The sequence below is a fragment of the Mustela putorius genome, unplaced genomic scaffold (assembly GCF_011764305.1).
Source record: "Mustela putorius furo isolate JIRA1106 unplaced genomic scaffold, ASM1176430v1.1 tig00000095_pilon_pilon_pilon, whole genome shotgun sequence".
Classification (NCBI taxonomy): Eukaryota; Metazoa; Chordata; class Mammalia; order Carnivora; family Mustelidae; genus Mustela; species Mustela putorius.
In genome coordinates this window covers 15,780,817-15,805,268 of record NW_025421280.1, presented here as the reverse complement: position 1 = coordinate 15,805,268, position 24,452 = coordinate 15,780,817, and the positions used below count along the sequence as shown (strand labels likewise).

At 48.6% G+C, this 24,452-nt stretch overlaps 1 protein-coding gene across 2 annotated transcripts in view; it reads right to left on the bottom strand.

Moving 5' to 3' along the window:
- ARHGEF3 (Rho guanine nucleotide exchange factor 3) overlaps nt 1–24,452 on the bottom strand; it is a 315,913-nt gene that overhangs the window by 244,552 nt on the left and 46,909 nt on the right. Inside the window, exon 1 of one of the 2 annotated variants that reach the window (XM_045078714.1) lies at nt 15,735–15,870. The exons of the other annotated variant lie outside the window; for it this stretch is intronic. The gene's annotated coding sequence lies outside the window, so the exon portion shown is untranslated. Of the gene's footprint in view, nt 1–15,734; nt 15,871–24,452 lie in introns of those variants that run through there. 2 annotated transcript variants of the gene reach the window in all.

Below are 24,452 nucleotides of genomic sequence, written 5' to 3'. Positions count from 1 at the left end.
ATAATACAGAAAGTATTACCTATCATTCTTTTTTTTTTAAGTTTTTTTTTTTTTTTTGACAGAGATCACAAGTAGGCAGAGAGGCAGGCGGTGGGGGGAGGGGGAGCAGGCTCCCTGCTGAGCAGAGAGCCCAGTGCAGGGACTCAATCCCAGGACCCTGAGATCATGACCTGGGCTGAAGGCAGAGGCCTAACCCACTGAGCCACCCAGGTGCCCCTACCTATCATTCCTAATCCTGCATTTGCAGGATTACATCTGTGTTGGAGGAAAACGAAGAACCACTGGAAGGAATTAAAATGTCCCCCATGGGAAGTGCGGGGCCCTGTAGGTCCCGATGTTGCTCCCTTCTAGGGCTGGCCAGCGCAATGCTCTGCTTTTTTAATTGTCTCCTTCATTTTTGTACCAATGGGAGGAAGGGCCTGGACTGCGGAGGTGTGAAGATCGCAAACCTGACACACAGGGCTCATCTGGAGCCAAGTATGTATTAATTGGTGTTTATGTAACACTTTGTGCCCCTCTGGCCTGTTTCTGTCTGAACATGTGCTCTCGGAGCCTCGGAGAACGCCCCTCCCTGTTCTGACTCTTGGACGTTCAGACGAAAGCAGATGGTGTCGTTAAAATAACAGCACAGACATTGTGGCTCTAAAGGGAAAAGTCCACTCCTTGAGGACTCAGAGTTAAATTAGAAATAGCTGGAAGTGAGTATTTTCCAAGACTGACTTTTCCAGGAGACAGCAGGACTCCAGCCTCCGCAAGAGAACCTGGCCAAGGCAAGGGGACAGCACCGAACGTAAGCGAAGAGTGCCCTCTGCTGGCTGGCGCCAGAAACGCTCAGCTGCCGACCTTGTCCACCTCCCACCCAGCCCTCTCAGAGGGCGCCACTCCCGCTGCCTTGAAGCAAACCTCCAACACCTTCTGCAGTTCTTTTCTGAAAAAATTAATCTGAACTGCAAACAAAAAGGCTTTTTTTCTGGGGCACCTGGGTGGCTCAGTCTGCTAAGCATCTGCCTTTGGCTCAGGCCATGATCCCAGAGTCCTGGGATGGAGTCCTACGTCAGGCACTTTGCTCAGCTGGGAGCCTGCTTCTCTCTCTGCCTGCTGCTTCCCCTGTTTGTGCTCTCTCTCTCCCCCTCTGTGATAAATAAATAAAATTTCAAAAAAAAAAAAGGGGGCCCCCCTTTTTCCCCCCTAAAAGAAGAGCTAAGAGAAAGGTCATAGAGCATTTGATCCCCTCCTCACTTGTGTTTTTCTTGCTGGAGCCCTTGAATGTCACCTAAAAAATGGCCTTGGGAATTCTGAGTGTGAGCTCTGCATCAGAGAATCCATGCAACGTTGGGCCCTTGACCAGATATCTGCAGGTGGCCCACAGCACCGTCCCATTTCTCTTCTCGGAGGCTATCCTCTTGATCAGACTCCAAACTTCACAGACACTCATCCTGAGTCAAAGCTGCCTGCTTTCTCCCAGAAAACCCCGGTGGGTCTGCACACAAGGACAGCAAGATCCTAGTAGCCAAGAGGACAGGCCGCTCCGGATCAAACCCAGCCAATTCTGATGGCCTGCTCAGCAAGCTTGGAAACTTGGCATAAGACCCTTCCCCACCGCCCAGCTCAAGACCAGAACACAGCTTGTCTGGCTTCCTGCCAGGCTGTGCCTGACAGCTGGGACCCTTTGGACCTCGGTCTCCAGCCCTAGCATAGTCCCCGCCCCACTCCCTAGGAACAGCCCTGACTTCTTGGGTGAGTTGTAACCCACCTGGCGCGGTGCTCACTCCGACTTCATGCACCAGAGCCAAGCTGGCTGAGCTACAACCGCAGCTCATCACTTCACAGCTGTGGGAGCATCTCCAACGAGCTTCCTTCTCTGTAACAATCCTAGGAGCTGCCATTTACTCGAGGTTCACTAACTCCCAGAAACTTGACATATACTCCTTTCAAATTAATCCTCATGACCACACTGTAAGGGCCTCTTCTTTCTGAATCAGGGCAAGAGCTCTTTAAAGGCTGAGGTTACACAGCTTCTTGTCGGCTGGCTTAGGAAGGACTTTGCCATCTTCTTCCCTTTGTTGTGCAAACTGAGTTAATCAGAGGACAGAGAAGCAGGTGTATGGAGAGAGAGAAAAGGGGAACACGGAGTGGGGAAGAAGAGAAAAGTCTTCTGGAGCACAGGGGAAGGTTTAGGGTGCCTGCAAGGCAAGGGTGAGCTGGAAACAGAAAGGGATGAGGAAGAGAGAGAGGAGTCCTTTAAAGGACTACTCTCGAGTATAAAGCATCCCCGTTGGATCTTCGTAGAGAGACAGCAAACCGTAGAGTTGTTTTGATGGTCGCCTAATGGACTCCAAACCTCTGAATGCAACCCAACCCCAAGTCTGCAGCATCAGAGGTGTTGGTATTTGCTCAGACTGCATCCCCATGTCGTAAATAAGGAAGCAGAGGTGGAGGGAGGGAGGGTCCGGACCTTGCCAAGGTCTACACCCCTCACGAGCTGCAGAGCCTGAACGCAAATCCAAGTGTGCCTGACTCCACAGCCGTTTGTGTGACACTCTGGCCTGGGCCAGAAAGAATACTACCACCACCTCCCCGGCCAGGAGAGGGGTAAACTTGGGACAGACCATGTAGACGAAGGCCTTCCTATAATGAATCACATATTGTAGATAATGCCAGAAGCACCCGTTCCTTCCCTTCCTTCCTTTGTCTCGATCTCTGAGTTCTCCTTGGTTCTTAAGACCCTGTTCTCACTGCTGGACTTCTGACATCTCCTTTTATTGCCCCAAATCCTGTTTAACGGCCCTACCACCCCAGCCTCCCCTTGGTCTGCTCACAGCTTGCTTTCTGACCCCAAACTCTCCAGTGGGAAGGCAGAGGCTCAACCTCGAATGCGTGGCATTCCCCGTACTTAACACCCGTCCCCATGTGTGCCTGAGGAACCAACCTTCTATCCGTGTGTTCATTCATTCAACACATACTGATATCTCCTGGATCAGGCACTGTGCTAGCGACTCAAGGTTGAATGCCATTTTGAATAAGTATCCAAAACTAGGAAATAAAGCATGCCTTTCCAGAGTCCGTAGCCGGAGCCTGCCTACAGGGAAGATAAATTTTGTTTGATTCACTATTCACTTTTGAAGAGGGCCCAGACTCTGTGAAGTTAGAATGTTAACGTATAAGAGACTGGTAAGTCACAAGTTACTTCTGTCAGGTATAAGACAGGATTCTAAAGGTTACAGTGTTATTTTCCTGTAGGACCTAACCATCATCTAACCATAACCTTGATCTAAGTTTGCAGTCTTATCTCAACATCCTTTTCTCCATGTTTTCCCATGACTATACATGTGTGCGTGCACACACACACACACACACGCACATATGTATATATGTGTACATGTGTATATACACACATATATTTTTCTGAGTACTTTTCTTTTAAAATATTTTATTTTTAAGTAATCTCTACACCCAATGTGGAGCTTGAACTCACAACTCTGAGATCAAGAGTTGTGTGCTCCATGCCCTGAGCCAGCCAGGTGCCCCACTCCTGAGTACTTATTAAAACTAGTCTTGTCTTCCTCATCCTTCTAGTTTTCTCATTTGTGAGTTAAGTAGATATTTTCCCCAGGCTAAGTGTATATGTGTACAATGGTTAAGGTTTTCAGATAAAAGTGGACCTTTGTATGAGATCTAAAGAACCACAGGGGGAAAAGTATCCTGGGCAGAGGTGACAGCACATGCAGAGGTCCTGTGGTAGGGAGTGTGGCACACTGGAGAATCGGAAAGGTATGTGACCTCCAGCATCTATGACTAGAACTTTTCAGCCAACACCTGCTATATCCACATCATGACATGGCTGCCAAGTCCCTCCTGTCTGTCTCAGACACATACAGTGGCTGTGTCCTAGGAACACAGAACTGGCCTCCTAGGTTGGGACAAGGAAAACTGTGTTTCCTGGATTATGTGGCTGCACCTCCATGTCACCTTTCTCCAGGAATTAGAAAGGATCCAGGCTGGCAAAGTCACAGTTCTCAAGGGGAAGAAGACCCCTCTGGGGGGGGACGACACCCCCAGATGCCAGCCTCATCACCAGCACAGTGGAGAATCCTGACCTTCGGGCATCAGCAGTGCAGTGCCAGGCCCTCGGCCAACCCCAGTGCCTTCTGTGGCCCAGCCCACCTCCACCATATGCTTATTCACCAAGTCAAAGCAGTATAAACACCTCCTCACAGAGGTCTAAATGATAACAGGATGGGAAACCCTGCACGCTGTCACCAAAAATATCACTCCACAATCAAGTCTGACACCAGCCTCCTGAGAACAGGGGTTTTTCTCTCTCACAGTGTAAACAGCACCAGCCCTGGGGGCAGAAGACCCTGGCTGGAGGCTGGTAATTAACTACGCGACCTTGGACAAGCTGTTTAACCTGCCTGAGCCTCAGTCCTCTGGATATGATAATAGTCATAGCTCGTGAAAAGCTCAATGTTAATTTTCATAGCTATTAGGATGATCAGACACTATTTTTTAAAATACCACAAGGTGAGCACCCGGGTGGCTCAGTTGGTTAAGTGAATGCCTTCGGCTCAGGTCATGAATCTGGAGTCCTGGGATCGAGTCTCGCATTGGGTTCCCTGCTCAGCGAGAAGCCTGCTTCTTCTTCTGACCCTCCCCTATCTCGTGCTCTCTCTCTCTCTCATTCTCTCACTCTCAAATAAATAAATAAAATCTTTAAAAAAAAAATACCACAAGGCTTTGTTGACTAAGCAGTATGATGCTATGTGAAGCTTGGGGCAAAATGTCTGCATAAAAATGTAAAGCCAAGGGCTGATCCCAAGATCTATAAAGAACTCCTCAAACTCAATACCCAAAAAATGGACAATCATGTCAAAAAATGGGCAGAAGACATGAACAGACACTTCTCCAAAGAAGACATACAAATGGCTAACAGACACATAAAAAAATGTTCATCATCATTAGCCATCAGGGAGATTCAAATCAAAACCACATTGAGATATCACCTTACACCAGTCAGAATGGCCAAAATTAATAGGACAGGAAACAACAAGTGTTGGAGAGGATGTGGAGAAAGGGGAACCCCCTTACATTGTGGGTGGGAATGCAAGTTGGTACAGCCACTTTGGAAAACAGTGTGGAAATTCCTCAAAAATTAAACATAGAGCTACCCTATGACCCTGCAATTGTACTACTGGGTATTTACCCGAAAGATACAGATGTAGTGAAAAGAAAGGCCATCTGTACCTTAGTGTTCATAGAAGCAATGGCCACAATCACCAAACGTGGAAAGAGCCCAGATGCCCCTCAATAGACGAATGGATAAAGAAGATACAGTCCACATATACAATGGAATATTACTCAGCCATCAGAAAGGATGAATATCCAATTTTTGTATCAACATGGACGGGACTGGAGGAGATTATGCTGAGTGAAATAAGTCAAGCTGAGAAAGTCAATTAGCATATGGTTTCACTTACTTGTGGAACATAAGGAATAACATGGAGCACATTAGGAGAAGGAGAGGAAAAGTGAATTTTGGGGTAAGTCAGAGGGGGAGACAAAGCATGAGAGACTGTGGACTCTAAGAAACAAACTGAGGGGTTTGCAGGGGGTGGGGTGGTGGAATGAGTGAGCCTGGTGGTGGGTATTAAGGAGGGCACATATTGCATGGAGCACTGGGTGTGGTGCATAAACAATGAATCTTGGAACACTGAAAAAATAAAATTAAATTAAGATGTTAAAAAAAAAAAGTAAAGCCAAAACGAAAACATGGCAAGAACACAAGGTGGAACCATACAAGCTTTAGTCACAAAGGCAGGCAGGCAGGCTTCCTGGAGTGCTGGCGCGTCAGGCACTGCGCTGGGCACTCACCTGCTTTGCCTCAGGCATACAAATAATAACTCACAGAAAATTTCAGTTCATTCATCCACATGTTTGGTCTTTCCAGAAGAGCTTACTTGGGGGGGGGGCGATCTGGATATTTCTCTAAAATTATTTGCCAGGAAGGGAAAAGAACTTCGTCAGTCCCATTCATTTCACCACCCCTCACAGAAGAGTTCACGTGTTCCCAGCATTATGTACCTTACTTGTCTCAAGATACTACCACTAACATTGATGGGTAATCTTTTTTTTAAAAAGGTTGATGATTGATTGATTGATTGATTGATTGATTTCAGAGAGAGCTAGAGAGAGGGCATGAGCAGGGAAGGGGCAGAGGAAGAGGGAGAGAGAATCACAAGCAGACTCCGCACTGAGCCTCAACTCAGGGCTCAATCCCAGGACCCTGAGATCATGACCTGAGCCAACTGATGGGTAATCTTGTAATAGTTTTCTTATTAGATCCATAACAACACGGTACAATCCACATTCTTCTGAATCCAGGATAATAAAAGAAAATGAGATAGGTAGTGGGAAATACGACTGGCGCACACCACATCAATTCTCAGACCCCTATTTGTAATACCTCAGGATACACACTATGTCAAAGAGAAATGGGAAATGCTAAAAAAATAATAATAATAAAAAAATTAAAAAATAAAATCTTCCAGACCTAATTAATTCATTTTAACTTACTTCCTATACCTTGATGATCCTTTAGGAACAGACTGGGTGGCCATCACAAGTCCAGACAGTGAGGCCCTTTGAGGCATCTAGCCCATAAGAGACACACAATAATTATTTTTTGAATCAATGAATCCCAAAGCGGTTGGACTTAAAAAGAGGTGTGGGGCGCCTGGGTGGCTCAGTGGGTTAAGCCGCTGCCTTCGGCTCAGGTCATGATCTCAGGGTCCTGGGATTGAGTCCCGCATCGGGCTCTCTGCTCGGCAGGGAGCCTGCTTCCCTCCCTCTCTCTCTCTGCCTGCCTCTCCATCTACTTGTGATTTCTCTCTGTCAAATAAATAAATAAAATCTTAAAAAAAAAAAAAAAAAAAAAGAGGTGTTCAAGAATCTGCCACTAGAGGGCAAAAGAGAGTAAAATGTCTTAGCAAATTAGTTTTTGGTGTTCAAACCTGATCTCCATTTGAGACTCCACTAGAGAAAAACCTTAAAAAAAAAAAAAAAAAATCACTTGAAGCTAAAATTGGACATTTGAAGTTTTTCTGATTAAATTCTGATGAAACTTTCAGTGCTGCCCTAAGACCTCTAAGCACCTGTTTAAAATGGAAATAGGTTACCAGGGCTGGGTAACATATTAATACCCACCAACCATTAACTCCCACACATAACAAGAAGCAATTCATTAGCTGAGCCAGCAACGGGCAAGGCCCTGGGGCATGGGGCTCGGGCTGAGTGAGCTTTGAATGAGAGGAGTGGACAAGGGAGGTGCTGGGACCTCTCTGAACATGGCTGCCGGGAGGGAAAGGAAAACGGGCTCGAACTAAGCCCTGTTCTGTGCATCTAGGAACTGTCGCTCCCCACTTAAAGAAGAGATTCTCCATGCATGGTATCACCATCTTCCGCACACCCACTCTGGACCCCGGGGAGTCCAGAGACCCCCGCCACCATTTCTACATCCATTGTGCTTTAGACCACTTCCTCCCTGACCCAGCCCCCAATCTGGACTCCCCCCTGCACACCTCGAGCATCAAGGAGCTGTTAAATCTCAAATACTATTTCAAATCTTCGAAAGGTTCCCTATCTCTTAGAAAATAAAATCCAAGATAAAAAGTAGAGCAAAGTAGACTAACCACTACACTCCCCACCCCCCCTTACCCCTGGACTTATTTCCTGGGATACCCACCCCAGCATCCCCATACCACACACCCAGCCCTGCTGAAGGATGCCCCCCACTCCCATTCCAACACCTAGGCCTGTAGTGCTTGGCTCTCTCCAAGCGGCTGAGCCTCTGCAGAGCTAGCCCTGGGCCACCCTTTCTGAGAAGGCCTTCCTGACCCCCGTGACTTCCCTAAGAATAGACCACTCTCCCTTCTGTCGCCAAATCTCAGTTCAGTCCACCCACACGCTGTCGGGGGGAGTTCCTGAAGGACAGGGTCCGCGTTTGGTGATTTCTGCCTGGTCTATGGCCTAGAAGAGAACTGGCCTTAGGGATGGGGCTGGGGGAGCTGGCTCCTTGGAAGAGGCTGCTATCGGAGGAAGCACAGCTCATGGTGGGTGGGAAGATATGTCAAAAACAAACCTTGCCCCCTGACAGCTTAGCAGTGGGCTTGTCTGAGCAAGAAAGACCAGGCAAGAGCGGGGTCTGGCAGCCTTTCCATAAACAGGGCAGACAGTACAGAGCCTCCCCAGCGGGACACGTTGTCACAGGAACTCAGAGGAGCTGTTTGCAGGGGCTTTCCCCCCATCCATAGACACCTGCTTGACAGAGAAAGCCAGCCTGGGAATAAAATGAGAGGCCCCAGCAAGAGAATGGGGAGCAAGGGATAAATGATCGCAGTATCCCCTCTGCACCCCATGGCCCTGACTCACCATTCCTCTTGCACTTGTAAGGAAACCCAAAGGATTTTTTATACATTCACCTGTCCAGGGGCTCCATGTCCCAACCTAGAATTTCTAGAGGATGTTTATAACTTGTCAACTTTCACCTTTCAAAGAAGTCATGCTCCTGGGGCGCTTGGGCGTCTCAGGCGGTTAGGAGTCTGCCTTCGGCTCAGGTCATGATCCCAAGGTCCCAGGGTAGAGTCCCATATTGGGCTCCTTGCTTGGTGGGGAGCCTACTTCTCCCTCTGCCTGCTGCTTCCCCTGCTTGTGCTCTTACTCTCACTCTCTCTCTGACAAATAGATAAATAAAATCTTAATAAAAAACAAACCTGTAAACCACTATAAGCAACGTGGCTTGCAGGGTCTTCTGGCCTCTATTTCCCCATCTGCAAAACGAGGAGGGCGAGACCTCATTGCCTTTGATGTCCTGAGGTACGGGATGGTGCACAGGGTGGTTTTTAGGGCTCTGGAGTTATTTATGCAAACACCAAATCAGTAATCTCACGCACTGCCGCTCGCTTTTCAGTGCCAAATTTTTACAGTCGGCCAATGCTTCCTGCACACAGACAATTGGAAAACAAACTCCCCTTTATTCGACCCATAGAACCACACAAAAGAAAAGGAGTCAAACCCTCTCTGAACAACAACAACAAAGAAGCCCAAACCAGTGCACTCAAACAGAAGGAGGCCCTCCACTCAGTCACTTGGTAAGGCTGTTACTTGGTAACGGTATACTCAATATTTACAAATATGTACAAACATTAGTACCCTTTAAATGTGACCAGGAAGGCGGTTTAGCTCCTTTTCTCCTGGTCATTCTGGCTTTTCTTCCTTTCCCTCTCTGCAGCCAAGAGCAACACTGGATGGACGCTGGTTCACTTCCCCGCTTTCCTGGCTATGGGGCTCCCCGGGGGCAAAGACCGTGTGCAGGGCTCTGTGCGGCCGAGCTCTTCCATGGCCTTGGCAATCTATTGGGGGAGCCACAGCCAAGCCCCCAGGCCAAGCCCTGTGGCCCAGGGACCTTCCCAGCCTTCCTCAAGCCCTCTTTCCCAAATACCAGCGGAGCACCAGGCAGCAGGTCCTGTGGGTTTTCCTTGGTTTGTCTTTTAACTCACACATTTTTGAGGAATGGCCGATTCAGTCACGACTTGCCTTCATGCTTTCCTCCTCCTTGTGGGATTAATCATTTTGGGATCCACAGGAAGTTATATCCATGTGGTACGCCCACAAGCGTATAGAGTCCTATCCTCACCAGACGCCATGAAACAGACCCACAGACACAGTCATGCATGTGGGTCTGGGACCTCATGATGCCTAATGTACATCCATACGGGAAGATTCTCAGGCAGCTTTGTTACTAGTTAATCATTAGGACTGACTTCTTGATTATTTACACCTGGTGCTTTCCATGAGTTCAGCCAACAGATTAAGTACAACAAGGATTTTGAAGGCTTTTTTTTTTTTAATCAAAAGTCCTTTTTTTAAAGATTTATATGCGTTTATTTAAGAGAGAGACAGCGTATGAGAGAGAAAGAGCATGAGCAGGGGGAAGGGGGAGAGGGAGAAGCAGGCTCCCCACTGAGAAAGGAGCCAGATGCCAGACTCGATCCCAGGACCCTGGGATCCTGAACTGAACTGAAGCCAGATGCTCACCTGACTGAGCCACTCAGGCGCCCTAACCAAACGTCCTTTAATCAAAGACATTTAACTTATCACAAGCGATCCTTGCCTACTCATCAAATCAATTACTTTGAGAAATACGACTCCATTACACACTAATTCCAAAAATAACCTCCGTGTAATAGGAAGAAATATTTTCCGGTTGTACTGCTCTTCCTCCACTTAATTAAAAATTATGAGTCTTAATGAAGGAAACACAACACCCACAAAAACAACGGAGAGATCACTATGTGTGGTGTGTTTAGTCCCTAGTAAGCAAGTCCTGCTCTCCTCCCTGAATGTGAACCCTGACTCCACCATACACCAGCCGTGTGGTCTTGGGCAAACGACTTGACCCCTCTGAGTCTCTGCTTTCTTGGCCATAGAAGGAGGCCGGTAAGTGGCGTCTGTATCAGGAGTTGACTGTGAAGCGTCAAGGAAAAGTTCCTGCCAAATGCTCAGTGCAGGGCATGGCCTATGGTGAGGCCTTTAAAAAATTAGCTCTTGTGATTGGGAATGTTATTATTACCCATCTACAAAGAGCTCCCCATATGACTTTAGCAGATATAATCTTGGTATATCAGATATAACCTTTTTTTAAAGATTTTATTTTTTTTATTTGACAGATTGAGAGAGACAGAGCACAAGCAGGCAGACTGGCAGGCAGAGGGAGAAACAGACTCCACTGAACAGAGGGTGTGACACTGGGCTCGATCCTAGGACCCTGAGATCATGACCCTAGCCAAAGGTAGACATTTAACCCACTGAGTCACCCACACTCTTGCAAAGGCCAGTTTGAGGCAGATTTACAGTAAAGCCCAAGGTGGGGCCCTCTTTTTCTTAAAAGGGAATCTCCCCCAATTATATATGCAGCAGGCCCCACAAAACCTGGATCCTTCCCTGGTCACAGGTAACAACGGATGCTCATGGAACATCCCTGCCTGGTAACATTCCTCCCCACTTCTGGCTATGATGCTGATCACTCCTGACTCATATTTTTTCCTTACTGGGTAACTAGAAGCCAGTTTTCTGTATGTAAACTTTATCTAAGTGGAATTATACTGTGTTATACCTAACCTTATACAATTGTTTATTTTACATGTTTGACATTTACCCATGTTGATACATGCAGGTCATAACTGCTTTAGAGCACTCAATGGTATGGATATGATGGCAATTTATTTGTGAATTTCCCACTAATGGATATGTAGGCTGTTCAAAGTTCTCTGCCATTATGATGTTGTGATAAACACACAACCATTCTTATTAGGATCTGGGGGAACCTACCCCAGCCAGAGTTTCCCTGGGGAATCATGACAGAGGCTGATGCATCTGTTTGTCCTTACCGACAGAACCCAACATGCTGCAGTTAAACAATCTCACCTTCCCAAACCCCCTGCAGCTATGGAAGGACACATACCCCGGTTCTGGTCAAAGATGTAGGCAGAAATCTGCTGAGGATTCCCTGCCTTAGTGCTGGACCTCCCTTCTAGTTCCTCCCCAGCTGGAACATGGGCATGAGGGCAGGAGACGAGCAGCCATGGTGGGAACATAAGGACAAAAGCCCCACGAAGCGGACAGCAATGTGAGAAAAGACTTAAATGGTAGCCAATCGGATTATTTAGGTACTAGATTAACCTCTTCCTACACTCAGTACTACTTATGTATCATTCTACAAAGGAATAGAAAATATTTCCACACACAAGATGCATTAGTCTTATAGTCTTATATCCTAAATGCTGAGCGAGAGTCTTAAATTAAATATATATACATATATATATATATTTACAAATATATATATATACTTACTCTAATGATAAGACTTTTCAGTTGTAAGTGTCAATAGTCAGAACAACCAAAATGGAAAGTGGAACACGCATCCAAACACTTTCTGAGTGCTTATGAAGAATAAGAGAGTAACAACGATAACAGCAAATACTCAAAATGCATTTACTTTGGTGCCAGGTGGTTCTCTTCACATCTATTACTTCAATTAAGCCTCAGAAGGGGCAGTACTATTACCAGATGGGGAGCTGCATGGGCTGTTCAGTAACTTGCCAGCATCACAAAGCTGGGGGCGGGGGGCAGAGCTGGGACGTGCGAGTCTAGCACTACGGGGAATGTGTGAGTGTGGCAGGCTAAAGACCAGCGCCCTAAAGACACCCATGTCCCAATTCCTAACACCAGGGAATGTATCACCTTGCACGGCACAAGGAACCTCGCTGATGTGATGAAATTAAAGATCTTGAGGTGGGGAGAGTATCCCGGATTCCCCAGGCAGGCCTGACATCCTCCTCCTCATCAGGATCCCCTAAGAGGGACACGAGAGGGTCAGAGCAGTAGTAGGAGACACGTAGGAAGCAGAGGGCAGAGACCCAGGGAAGGGGCTATAATTCAACAAATGCAGTGAACCTCTAAAAACCGAAAAGGGAGGTGCCTGGGTGGCTCAGTGGGTTAAAGCCTCTGCCTTCGGCTCAGGTCATGATCCCAGGGTCCTGGGATCGAGCCCTGCATTGGTCTCTCTGCTGGTCGGGGAGCCTGCTTCCTCCTCTCTCTCCTGCCTATTTGCGATCTCTGTCTCTCAAATAAATAAATAAATAAATCTTTAAAAACTAATAAAAATAAATATAAATAAATAAATAAATAAAAACCAGAAAAGGCAAAGAAACAGATTCTGCCCAAAGCCTCCAGAAGGATCCAGGCCTACCGACAGCTTGAAGGGAGCCCCGTAAGACAGATTTTAGACTATGAACTTCCAGAACTGTAAAACAATCGTGCGTTGTCTGAAACCACTATCTGCAGTCATGTGTTCCAGTAGCCACAGGAAACAAACACGGTTGGTAACTCTGACACACGCACGTGCACGCTCACACACACCCCCACAGGCCGTGCCCTCCAGAAGTTCATTTGCCCAGAGAGGGAGACACACAAGCCACTCCCTGCTCTTAAAGACTAGATGGAATAAGGGTTACAGACCCCCGGGCACAAAGGGCTGCGGAAACTGGGGGAGAGTGCCTGGTCCACGCATGTGGGCCCCTGACCAACCCAGAAGAATGTCCTCGGCACCTACGTCTGGTTACAACACCCAGGGAGATCACGACAGTCTGGAGCCGCTTACTAACGGACTTGTCAGGGGACTCGTTTTCTCATGGATCCACCCTGATAATGTTTCCGCATCTGTAAGAGACAAAAACTTGGCAAGGGAAAGGCAACGCCCTCCGAGCTTCCTTCCTGGAACCCTCCAGTGGCTTGTCCAGATTTACCAGCCGGGTCTTCCTTCCATTCCCTTGGGTTGGGCTCCTGGTGCTGTCGGTCTATGCCTGACATTTCCTCTTTCTCTGGCCAAGGACAGACACATAAACAAACTACTCTAAAGTAAGAGCCAGCATCATCTCCCACCCACAGGTCCCCTTTCAAGTTACTGCCTCCTCCATGCACCAGCACTCCCCAACCTCTCACCCCGGCCAGCCCGGAAACCTGAGCCTTCCCCATGCACTCAGAGAATAGTGCAGTCCATGCGGTCCCTGAGATAAATGGGGGCACAAGGGATGAATCGGTCACCCTCTTTATAGGATGCCCACTTCAAATCTTCAAAGGAGGGGTGCAGTGTGGCTTAGCCGGTTGAGCATCCAACTCTTGGTTTCAGCTCAGGTCATGAGATCTGTGAGGTTGAACCCTGCATCCAGCACCCCTCTTGATACGGAGTCTGCCAGAGAAATTATCTCTCCTTCTCTTCCCCCTGCCCCTCCCCCATTCAAGCGTGTGCGCTCGCGCGCGTTCTCTCTCTCTAATAAATTACATAAAGTCTTTAAAAAATCAACAAAGGAGCCCAGTCTAAAATGTAGACCATAAAAGTCAAAATTTTAAGCTACACTGTTGGTCAAAAGAGACTCTGCTTCTGTTGAGAGTGCCTTCAGGATATGGGAGACGGGAAAATGCAGGAATAACTAAAGAGAAAAGACTGTGAGTACCTGTTAGCTCTTCGTCTGGATTATTGTAGCAATCCCATCACCCCCATTTGATAGATGAGGAAATTGAGGCATGACCACAGACAGGAAGCAGCAGAGCAGAATGACAGCCCAGGGAAGCAAACACGACCATAAGTCGTCAAAGTGTCTGCTATAACCCACCTGCCACCTGAGTGCCTCCTGTCACCACCTTCACCCAGTCAAACAGGATGACAAGGACTAAAGGAGCATTCCCAATGGGAACTGTGTTTATGGCACAACAGAAAAGCCTCAGCATGAATCAGAGTCACAGGGAAGTTCCCTAATCAATACAGCATTCCAGTAGCTGGACAGTCTTGCCTCTCCTGTCCCATCAGCTCTGCCTAAGACCTTAACTGTCCACAGCTGGCAGCTAAGCGTAAAGTTTGGAGAAGCAACTTGAGTCCTTAAAGGGAAGTGGGCATCGCCTCCACAAGGCTCTGCTCCCTACTATGCAAAAGGCAGAGAATAATGTTAGTAGTGTGCCCAGCAGAGGGCCTGCTCCTTATACCGTAACTTGGCACATAAAGGGAAGGCTGTGGGATAAAAATAACCCCAAGGGCTTACTTGCCAAACATTTCCTAGTGCACAGAATGCTTTACACATAATATCTTGTTTGGGGCAAGTTCCTGGTTAGGACATCAGCAGCACACAACAGGAGAGACAAATGTACAACATATACCCCCCCCCCCAAAAAATGAGCCACTAGCTTACCTGTAACACCGTAGGTCGATAAAGGTCACACACCCCACTCACTATCCGTAAAGTCATCCCTAGCACCTGGTACCCAGCTGGCGCTTAATAAATGTTGAATGAATTCTGAATCAATAGGAACCACTCTTACTAGGATCTGCTACTCTCTGCTGCCTTGAGCCACACAAAGCAAGTATATATATAGAAATCACCCCAGGCGCACATCCAAGTAACGTGAGCGCAAATCACTGAGAGGCCGGGCTATGTCCACACCTGCCGGCGAGCTCCCAGCTGTCGGTGTCAAGGACCAGTGTGAAGTCCACGTGGAACAGCCACACGGACGAGACAGACTTCTCTTGTTTTTAAACAAACCATCAAAGAGGCTCACGGCTTCCCACAAAGAAACCCCACACCTTTGGCCAGGAGACGAGGAACTCATTAGGCAGGGCTGCCTCCTACCACGTCCATTGTCAGCAGGCACCGTCCGGGCCCTCCGAGAACAGCTCCCAGGAGCCCACATGCTAACAGGCGGCTTCCGGGATGATCAGATTTCTATCAGCAACGACACATGGCATTTCTTGCTGGCTCCCCTTCAGGACCCCACTCCACCCCAGGAGGCAGCTCACAGCTTCTCCTACTTCCTCAACAATCACGCCTTTAAGAAAATGGCAATGTGTCGGGGGCACATACAACATGACCAACACCATCACAAATTCAGGGTGCTGCCCGCCCAGCACGGCCCCCTAGGCACGGTCACAATTCCTCGTGCTCCCCTGCTGTCAAGGATGTGCCCACAAATCCGTCTCTGTCCCAGCCAATGAAACCACATCTTCCCCAGCCCACGAATACCACGAGAACCTCCCTTCCAACACTCAGAGAACAACCCTCCCCAGCTGAGTGTTCCCTCAGCTTCATGGCACCCCCTGCTTAGGATGGCTGAAGTACAAAACCACTGACCCCCATCCTGGAGATTCCCTTTACAGAAAGTCGGAAGTCAGGATAGTGGTCCGCTCCTCCCCCAGCTGCCACGGAGGGGGCCACAGGAAACAATTCTGGGCACTGCTCATGCTGTGCTTCCTGATCTGAACGCAAAGGTGTGTTCTGTGGGGGGAAAAGCCAGAGAGCTATGTGGTTACGTGCAGCCTCTTCTGCTTGGGTATTATTCGTCTGCAAAAAGTTAATAAATAAACTGTGGATTCACGTGAATTCTGTTTGTTCTGGAACTTTAGAGATTGGAGGTGGGGGTTCAATCACACCATACTTCAGCCACATAAATCACAGACTTTCCTTCTCAACAGCCTGAAAAACCAGTTGTACCCGCCGCTGAGAACCATAGATCGCACCGATTTCAGAAACCCTTCCAACAGCCCTGAAGGAAAGGCGGCCACAAAAGAGCGGAGGTGGCACATGCCTCCTGCTGAGCCTGAGTTAGAACCAATTTTGTTTGTTCCAAGATCAGGCTTGGGAGGTGACCCTGTGGTTCTTCCAGAGGAAAACAGGCAGCCAGCCTGCAGCCAGGCCTGCAGAAACTCCGATTTTTAAAGCAGCCTGGAGGATCCTAGGGGATAGATGCCTTGACTGTAGCACACATTGTTTTTGAAAGGAGAGGCCAGGCCTGCAGCACCCACCCCACCCCTCCACATTTACCTTCTTGCTAAGCCTTTTCCTAGCTGGCCAGGGACGGGTGTGTTCCAGGAACGTAGCTGCTCATGAGTCACCCTCCCGGGGCCTGACAGCTGCTCCTGGATCCTGATCAATTTCCTCCAAAAGACTGGCTTTCGTGTTTGGGGTTCAGGCTGCACTAACTTGCAAAAATAGAACTCTTCTTTTTACGAGCAGACTGAGCAGCACATGAGTGAGTACATAAGTCTCCGACCATGCATAACCCTCTCCCCCATCCCTCACCCCCACCCCCGTCCCATGCCCCCCCCTACCCCGTGCATCACCACCCCCAACCCCTGAAGAACAGGAGCCCCTTGGTCAGTCATTTGGCCACACCAACCATCTAACAGATGCAAATTTCTCATCACCTTATCCCAGCAGGGCTGCTCTGCTGAGCAACTGGGGTTTGATGCCACAGTCCAGAGGCAGCACCAGTCTTTTCTAGCCAAAGGACAAGGCTGACTTTGGCCTGACATCATGGTGATTATTGTAGCCTGCTTTGTGTTAAGATCTCCAAAATATTTTAAACGGTATAGATTCTCAGGCAGAAAATTCTGCTGAACCACGCTGGATGTACTTGCCTAGAACAGCTCGAACTTCGGCAAAATTAAACCCATGCACTGTTCAAGATGATGAGTCTGAGGAGGCGGCTCTGCCAAGAACAGCCTCTTCTGGGTATGTGCAGACGTCTTGGAGTCAACCGAGAATGGAGACCATGTTCAGGCTCCCTGGGGCCCCTTCCTCCTGCTGCCACTCTGTGAGCTACACAGCAGAGCTCGGATGACCCCTGCCACCTGTAGTAAAACTCTATCCAAGAGCCCTCGTGGAGGCCAAACACACTATCCCGGTAATGCTGGGAGGTGGGGGAGGGGAAGGCCTGGGATTGGAGCCCCAGAGACCTGAATTCAAATCCAGCTCTGGGATCATGAATAAGTCATGTCTCTCCTGACCTCAGTTTCCTCATCTGCAAATTTCACAGGCACAAGCAGAGCATGTCTTAAGTCCCTTGCAAGCTGGTGGCTTTTCAATTCCAGCCCAGAGATGTAATTTAAAGGTTTTTTGTGGGGTTGTTTTTTTTTTTTTTTTGGCCGATTGGTTGCAAACCTTTCAAACTCAGAAGTGCTTTCAGGAGAAATCTGAAGATTTTACATTAAGATCCTGACTTCTGGAGTCTCTCGGGAAATCAGCAGATCTGGTCACAGTGGGCTTGCATTCCCAAAAGGAGGCAGGAACTGGAAGGAGGAAACAGTCCCCAGGACAGGGAACACACCGCCCATGCCGCCCTGGGGATCCTGTGAACACTTCAGTTTGGGACTCCTGACCCTAAGTCTGGCTTATTTTCTTTCCTTTTAACATATTGCTTAACTTTCTCACTTTTCATTTCGGCTGGAAGACTCATGAATAAATCCTGAAGTCAAAATATTCCACAGATAATCTGTTCCGTGGAAATCCACAACACCAGGGGTCTGCGCCCCAGCTCACCAGCAAGTCTCCTAATTGAGCGTCCAGGGACCCAGAGCTGTTTTAAAAGTCCTCCCCCCACTCTTTGACCTTTGTGGGCTGTCTCATCCAACTCCCTACTCCTCATCCAGGTCCCTCAGCCCCCAAGCCAGGGACATGTGTTTGGGAGCTGGGACCAGGAGGTCAGAGGGAGGCGGGTTTCTGAGGAGGTCAGAACCACATCTGCCTTCTGTCATCCTTCTGGACAGGCCAGCATGTGCAGGGCTGCCTGTGGGCCTGCCAAGTCTCTGGAGCAGTTCAAACAACAAGCGAGCCACGTTGCAGCAAGAAGCCAGGAGGAGTGTGTGTGGAGAAGAGGCTCGGGCAACTCAGCTGCGTCTGCAGGACGAAGACAGGCAGGTATCGGGGGAGGAATTCGGGGCCCATCTCTTCACAGGAAACACCTCAGCCAAGAGGAGCAGGAACGGGAGCTCTGTTCCCAAACCAGTCACGTCTCACTGGTAATAATAACAGCGTAATGACAGGGACAAGGACAACAGCAGCAGCATGACCACTAACACGTGAGCCCTTCCTCTGTGCCAGGTGCTGGTGGTATTATCACACTGCTTTAGAGGAGAGGAAACCGAGGCCTGAGGAGGCCACAGGCTTGAATAAGAGCACCAGGCAGCAAGTGGCAGCTCATGAACCAGATCCCAGGCAGCTGCCTCCTGAGCCCAGCCTCTCCTACACGGCTCCCTGCTGCTTGTCCAGTAGGCGAGCCTTGTCGCGCAGGGCCTTGCTCCTTGGGATTTAGGGACACCTGCCCTTTCTGTACTGTGTCACATTAAGAATCACAGGGGAGGGGTGCCTGGGTGGCTCAGTAGGCAGAAGCCTCTGCCTTCAGCTCAGGTCATGATCTCAGGGTCCTGGGATCGAGCCCCACATCGGGCTCTCTGCTCAGCGGGGAACCTGCTTCCTCTTCTCTCTCTCTCTGCCTGCCTCTCTGCCCACTTGTGATCTCTCTCTCTGTCGAATAAATAAATAAGATCTTTAAAAAAAAAAAAAAAAAGAAAGAGATCACAGGGGAATTTATTTGCACGTGCCCTCCTCGCTCCATGGTAACTATGTCTACTGACCTCTAAATACACAGGTCATTGCAGAGGGCTATACACAAAAACCACACATGCTATTCTTCACGCAGAGTTTGGAGGATTTTTAAGATTAATTTTGGCCATTTGCCATCTGTACCTTACTCACCAGTGTTAGGCGTGCAAACTACCCCCCGCATCTCTGGCCCCATTCACGGTAAACAGGTTGCTCCCTCGAGCCCTGGCTCCCAAGAGCCCCAACCACCGTGAGGAAAAAAGGATCCCAGCATTCATGAAAAGGCCTGACTAGTGGGAAGGGTTCTGGTGAAAAACATACATGGGCGGTTTTACAAAATGTACTTTACCCCAAGAAAGAGATGTCTGGGCCCTCCCTCTCTGTCTCTAGTTCTTAATTTACCCTCGTTCTATTAAACTTAGAAAGAACAGATGAGCAACAGCCACGTTTGAGGGAGGAAATGAGCAGAAGAGGAGGTTCCTAAGAGGTGACACAGGATCTCCAGGAAGGTGACCAAAAGGAAACTTCTCAGCAGGATTTGGCCCCAGGGACAAGGTTTCTCTCCCCCGTCCTGGTGACGGGGTGCATCGCTACGTGAGAGCACCATCAGGAACCTGCAAACTGCTGACATGGGAAGTCGACGAGGAAAGGTGAAGCTGGGGGGCGCCTGGGTGGCTCAGTTGGTTGAGCGGCTGCCTTCGGCTCAGGTCATGATCCCAGCGTCCTGGGATCGAGTCCCACATCGGGCTCCTTGCTCAGCAGGAAGCCTGCTTCTCCCTCTGCCTCTGCCTGGCTGTGCTTGCTTTCTTGCTCTCTCTCTCTCTCTCCCTGACAAATAAATAAATAAATAAAATCTTAAAAAAAAAAAAAGAAAGGTGAAGCTGGGATCCACGTGCCCTATTTCATAAAATAGGGAAGGGTTCAGCCTAATGAGGAAACACAAGCACAGCCGAACAAAAAAAGTTCTCGGCATCAGGAGGTTAAAGTTAAACCACCTGGAACTTACATGGACATGCTGGTTCCGAGCACAAGCTCTCAGACAAGAATCTCACTCTTTTCGCGCCCTAAGAGGGAACCCTCTGAAGAGTCCCCATCTGGACGCGCTGAGGACAGCAGTTCCCGCTGGAGGCTGAGGGGCTCCCAACCCCAGCCCCTCTTTGGCAAGCTGTGCCTCCTCCCTTGCCCCTAGGTGACCTCGGCAATGTGTGGAGAGCCTTTTGGTTGTCACAAGTTGGGGGAAGGTGTGTTACTGGCATCTGGCAGGTACAGGCTGGAGATGCTGTGCCCTACGACGTATAGACCACCTGTCCTGTCCAGAATGGCCATGGTGTGCAGCCTGAGAAACCCAGATATGCACGGAAGCAAAGGTGGCGGGTGAAAGTTTGACTTCAAAAAGAAAGGTGTCCCACCATGATCATGAATTTACCTGTTGTGTGACCTTGGACTTTGGTCCCCTCACCTGCATGAGGAGATGATCAGTCCCAAATACTGAGTGAACTCTGCTGGGGCTTAAGGAGACCTGGTTTTGGCAAGTGCTTGGTCACAGGTTTCACTCCATCTTCATCCCCTGCAAGGCTTGCCGACTCTCTGACTTGCACTGAGGCTAAAGGAGATGGGATGCAGAGAGAAGCCGTAGAGTCTGGGTGAGGGGAGGAGCAATGTCTCCAATGTCTCCAGACTGCCCCTGGGTCCTACACAGACCCACTGAGGATGTGACTCCTAGGAACTTGGGCCACGGGAACTCGATGGGCCTGAGACCTCACTGCTCCTAGCAAGCTATGCCAGGTAGGTGGGGTTGATAACGGGCTGGGGTCTACAGGGGAGGGCATCAGCTCCATGACCTGCCTCAAAACCCAGGAACTGCTCCCATTCCTACAACAAGACAACCACAGCAGGAAGAAGAATAATGTCCAAAATAGGGACGCCTGGGTGGCTCAGTGGGTTGGGCCGCTGCTTTCGGCTCGGGTCATGGTCTCAGGGTGCTGGGATCGAGTCCCACATCGGGCTCTCTGCTCGGCGGGGAGCCTGCTTCCTCCTCTCTCTCTCTGCCTGCCTCTCTGCCTACTTGTGATCTCTCTCTGTCAAATAAATAAATAAAATCTTTAAAAAAAAAAAAGAATAATGTCCAAAATCTACTGAACACTTAACCTGTGTCTAGCCAAGAATTAGGCCCTCTTCGCGGGTGATCTTATTTAACCCTCACAACCACTGTGGGAAGTGGGTAAGATGAGTATCTCCATTTTACAGGAAATAAAGTAATTTGTCCAAGGCCTCCCAGCTCAGATATAACTGGCCTTCACACCCAGAGCTCAGACGCCACAGTCCACAACCTTATGCAAAACAGCACCATCCTCCAAAACTGTACCACTTCCATCACCAACTGGACCGCCATATTCTAGAAGAAAACCAGAAACCAAACTGATGACCATAATTTCAATTAAAATAATTAGTGTGTATGCACATGCATACCAATGCTAGAAAGAAATTTCCTGCAATAATCACTGATTAACAGCATTTACTGATGAGTGGTAGAATTCTACGTGATTATTTTATTGCTTCTTTATATTTTTCTAAACTTCTCAAAGTTTTTACAATGAACACAAATAGTTAATAATAAAACATCTTTTTAAATTAAATTTATAAAATTTGCTTTTTTTTTAAGATTTTATTGATTTATTTGTCAGAGAGAGAGAGGAGCGAGAGTGAGCACAAGCAGACAGAGTGGTAGGCAGAGGCAGAGGGAGAAGCAGACTCCCTGCTGAGCAAGGAGCCCGATGTGGGACTCGATCCAGGACGCTGGGATCATGACCTGAGCCGAAGGCAGCCGCTTAAGCAGCTGAGCCACCCAGGCGTCCCTAAAATTTGCTTTTTTAACTTATTACTTTTTAGCAAAAAATCCACCAAACAGCCTTAAATTATTGTCTACACCAGAAGTTGACAAACTATGGTCTGCCTGTTTATGTAAATAAAGTTTTATTGAAACACAGCCACACCCATTCATTCACATAAATGACTGTGCCTGCTTTTTGCTACACTAGTAGAGCTGAACAGCAGTGAGTAGACACATGGGAATACTACATCCTCTTCCTAATCTGGCCTAAAATGGACCTCTTATTTTCCCACTTCAATTTCTCCTCACAATGTGTCTCTGCTTGTTTTGTTATAGCCCAAACTGGACATAGCAGGAAGCTAATGAGGTTAAAGCCCCTCCTTAGAAAGGTATCCATATGGTCTTGCGTTTTTACAAAATTTGAAAAAGGCTATCTTTGAACTATTTTTCTTTTAGGAAGCCCTCCCCCAGATTATGTTTCAGGTTCCTCAAACTTGGATCCTCCCCTACCTAAAGCCCCAGACACTTCATTGCCCTTATTCCATTTTTTTTCTAAAGATTTTATTTATTTGAGGCAGACAGAGAGAGAGCACAGAGGGGGAATGGGAGGGAGAAGCAGACCCTCCACTGAGCAGAGAGGCCGATGTGGGGCTCGAGCCCAAGACCCTGAGGTCATGACCTGAGCCAAAGGCAGAGGCTTAATTGAACCACCCAGATGCCCCACCCTTATTCTATTTTTAAGACCACAACCTGTTCAGTGGTGAGTAAGGGACCAATCCCCAAGCAGCTTTAGGCATGATGAGCTCTTTGGATTTCCAATCCCCTGATGGCCAGCTCCCACAGATCGAAGCAGCTACCCTTCAGTATACAGCTCCAGAGACCACAGGGAAGGGACCCCACCCACCCACCCAGGCTAGTCCTCAGGGCCCACCAGGAAGCCCAGAGCAAACCATCCAGACAGAGGAGCCCTGAGGGCACCGACAACCATGACAGGAAAGGAGTAAAACACCAGCTCACACATACCGTCTCTCAGCCATTCGTTACCTGCACTGAAACCCCACTAGTCAATGCAATTTATGTATTTCCTGATACAGAGCCGTCACATTTTCAAAAGATAAGAGGCAGGTGGATGTTACAAAACTGCCTTCTAAAAAGTCAAGTGGTCACAAGAACCAAAAAAGGATCAAATCACATAACATGTGCACAAATACCTTATTGTTTAGTTTAAAAAAACTTCTTCCAATTCAAACCATTCTGGTGGGGCACTTACATCAATCCAGAGCCCACACAGCCCAGTCGTCCAATCAGATGCCCATCCACGCCTTCATGGTCAGTGGATAGTGTCCTTCACTCTCTAGCTCCTGGTCTATTCTTATCTCGTCTCTCTCCAGTGTGGGGAGGGGGCTTTGTCGGGGTGCAGCTGGCGGTTTTGATAAGCAGGTGTCATGAGTATGAAAATGACCTTGCTCATCAGCTGGTGGGAACCTAGCAGACAAGGGAGTCACTGTATCCCTGTCTAACAGGTCCCAGCCCCCAAAACAAGGCACAGTGAGGCCCGGGGATTGGGGGTGGGAAGCTCTCTCTCTCTCCCTCTCTCTCTCACACACACACACACACCCCAGACTGGGGGGGGGGGGGAGTCACCAGGCAAAAGGAAACCTGCATACTTTCACCATTTCACCCAGGAGAGGAAAAGATTCCGCTGAACAGGAAAATTAAAATCTAACAGTGAGGATGTGTGGAGGTGTTTCCCAAACAGCAGAGATAGACAAAGATAAACAAAGGACACTGATCTCTCCGAAAATCAAAGGGGAAGTCTGCATTCTCTGCAGAGCTGGCAAATGCTATTAGGAGAGAGTCGGCGGATGTGGAAGGAGAGGGACGGACACTCACCCAGCTGATTCCAGCATCCAGTCAGCCAGGGCCGTGTCAATGGCTGTTACTGTACCAGCCACTGGAAAGGGGCCAACAGGCAGGACATGCTCTGGTGGCGGGGGGAGAGAATGTCCCTTAACCCAGTTTCCAATTAAATGTGGGTTAACTGGCACTGCTCCTTGCAGCTCAAGGGGCCGATTCAGAGCTGAAAGGAGCGTTTTTCAAAATTTAAAAAAGAGCTGAGGCCGCCAAGCCAGCACCTTTTATTTTCTCCGCTCCTTTCAGTTGCTCAGCCTGACCCATGGCTAGCTGAGTTGACTTGTTGGTCCTCAGAGAAAGGAGCCCTCCCCATCACCATCAGCTCCAGAGCCAGACACCCTCCCGACACATGTGGGGCTGAACTCCATTCTGCATTTTCCCAGGAATGGTCACGGCTGCCCAAGGATGAGTCACCCGTGAAAGCTACACATTGTCCCCGACAGACAAAAACCCGCAACCCAGGAGAGTGGTCCATTCACTCTTCTCCAAGCGCTAACCTCTTCCTGTAACTTCTAGAGGCTCCTCCTGCCCAGGCAGTCACTCTTCTCTTCGGTCAGTGACACAAACATGAGGAGAGAGCTTTCGGTGACATTCGAGCACAAAGAGAGTGCAGCTCAACTTCCAGCAAGGTGCTTAAAGGCCAAAGAGAAGTATAGATCAAATTGTTGGCAGTAATACTAAGTCACATTTATTGCACATCGACGAAGGTACTGGGCTAAGGCAGT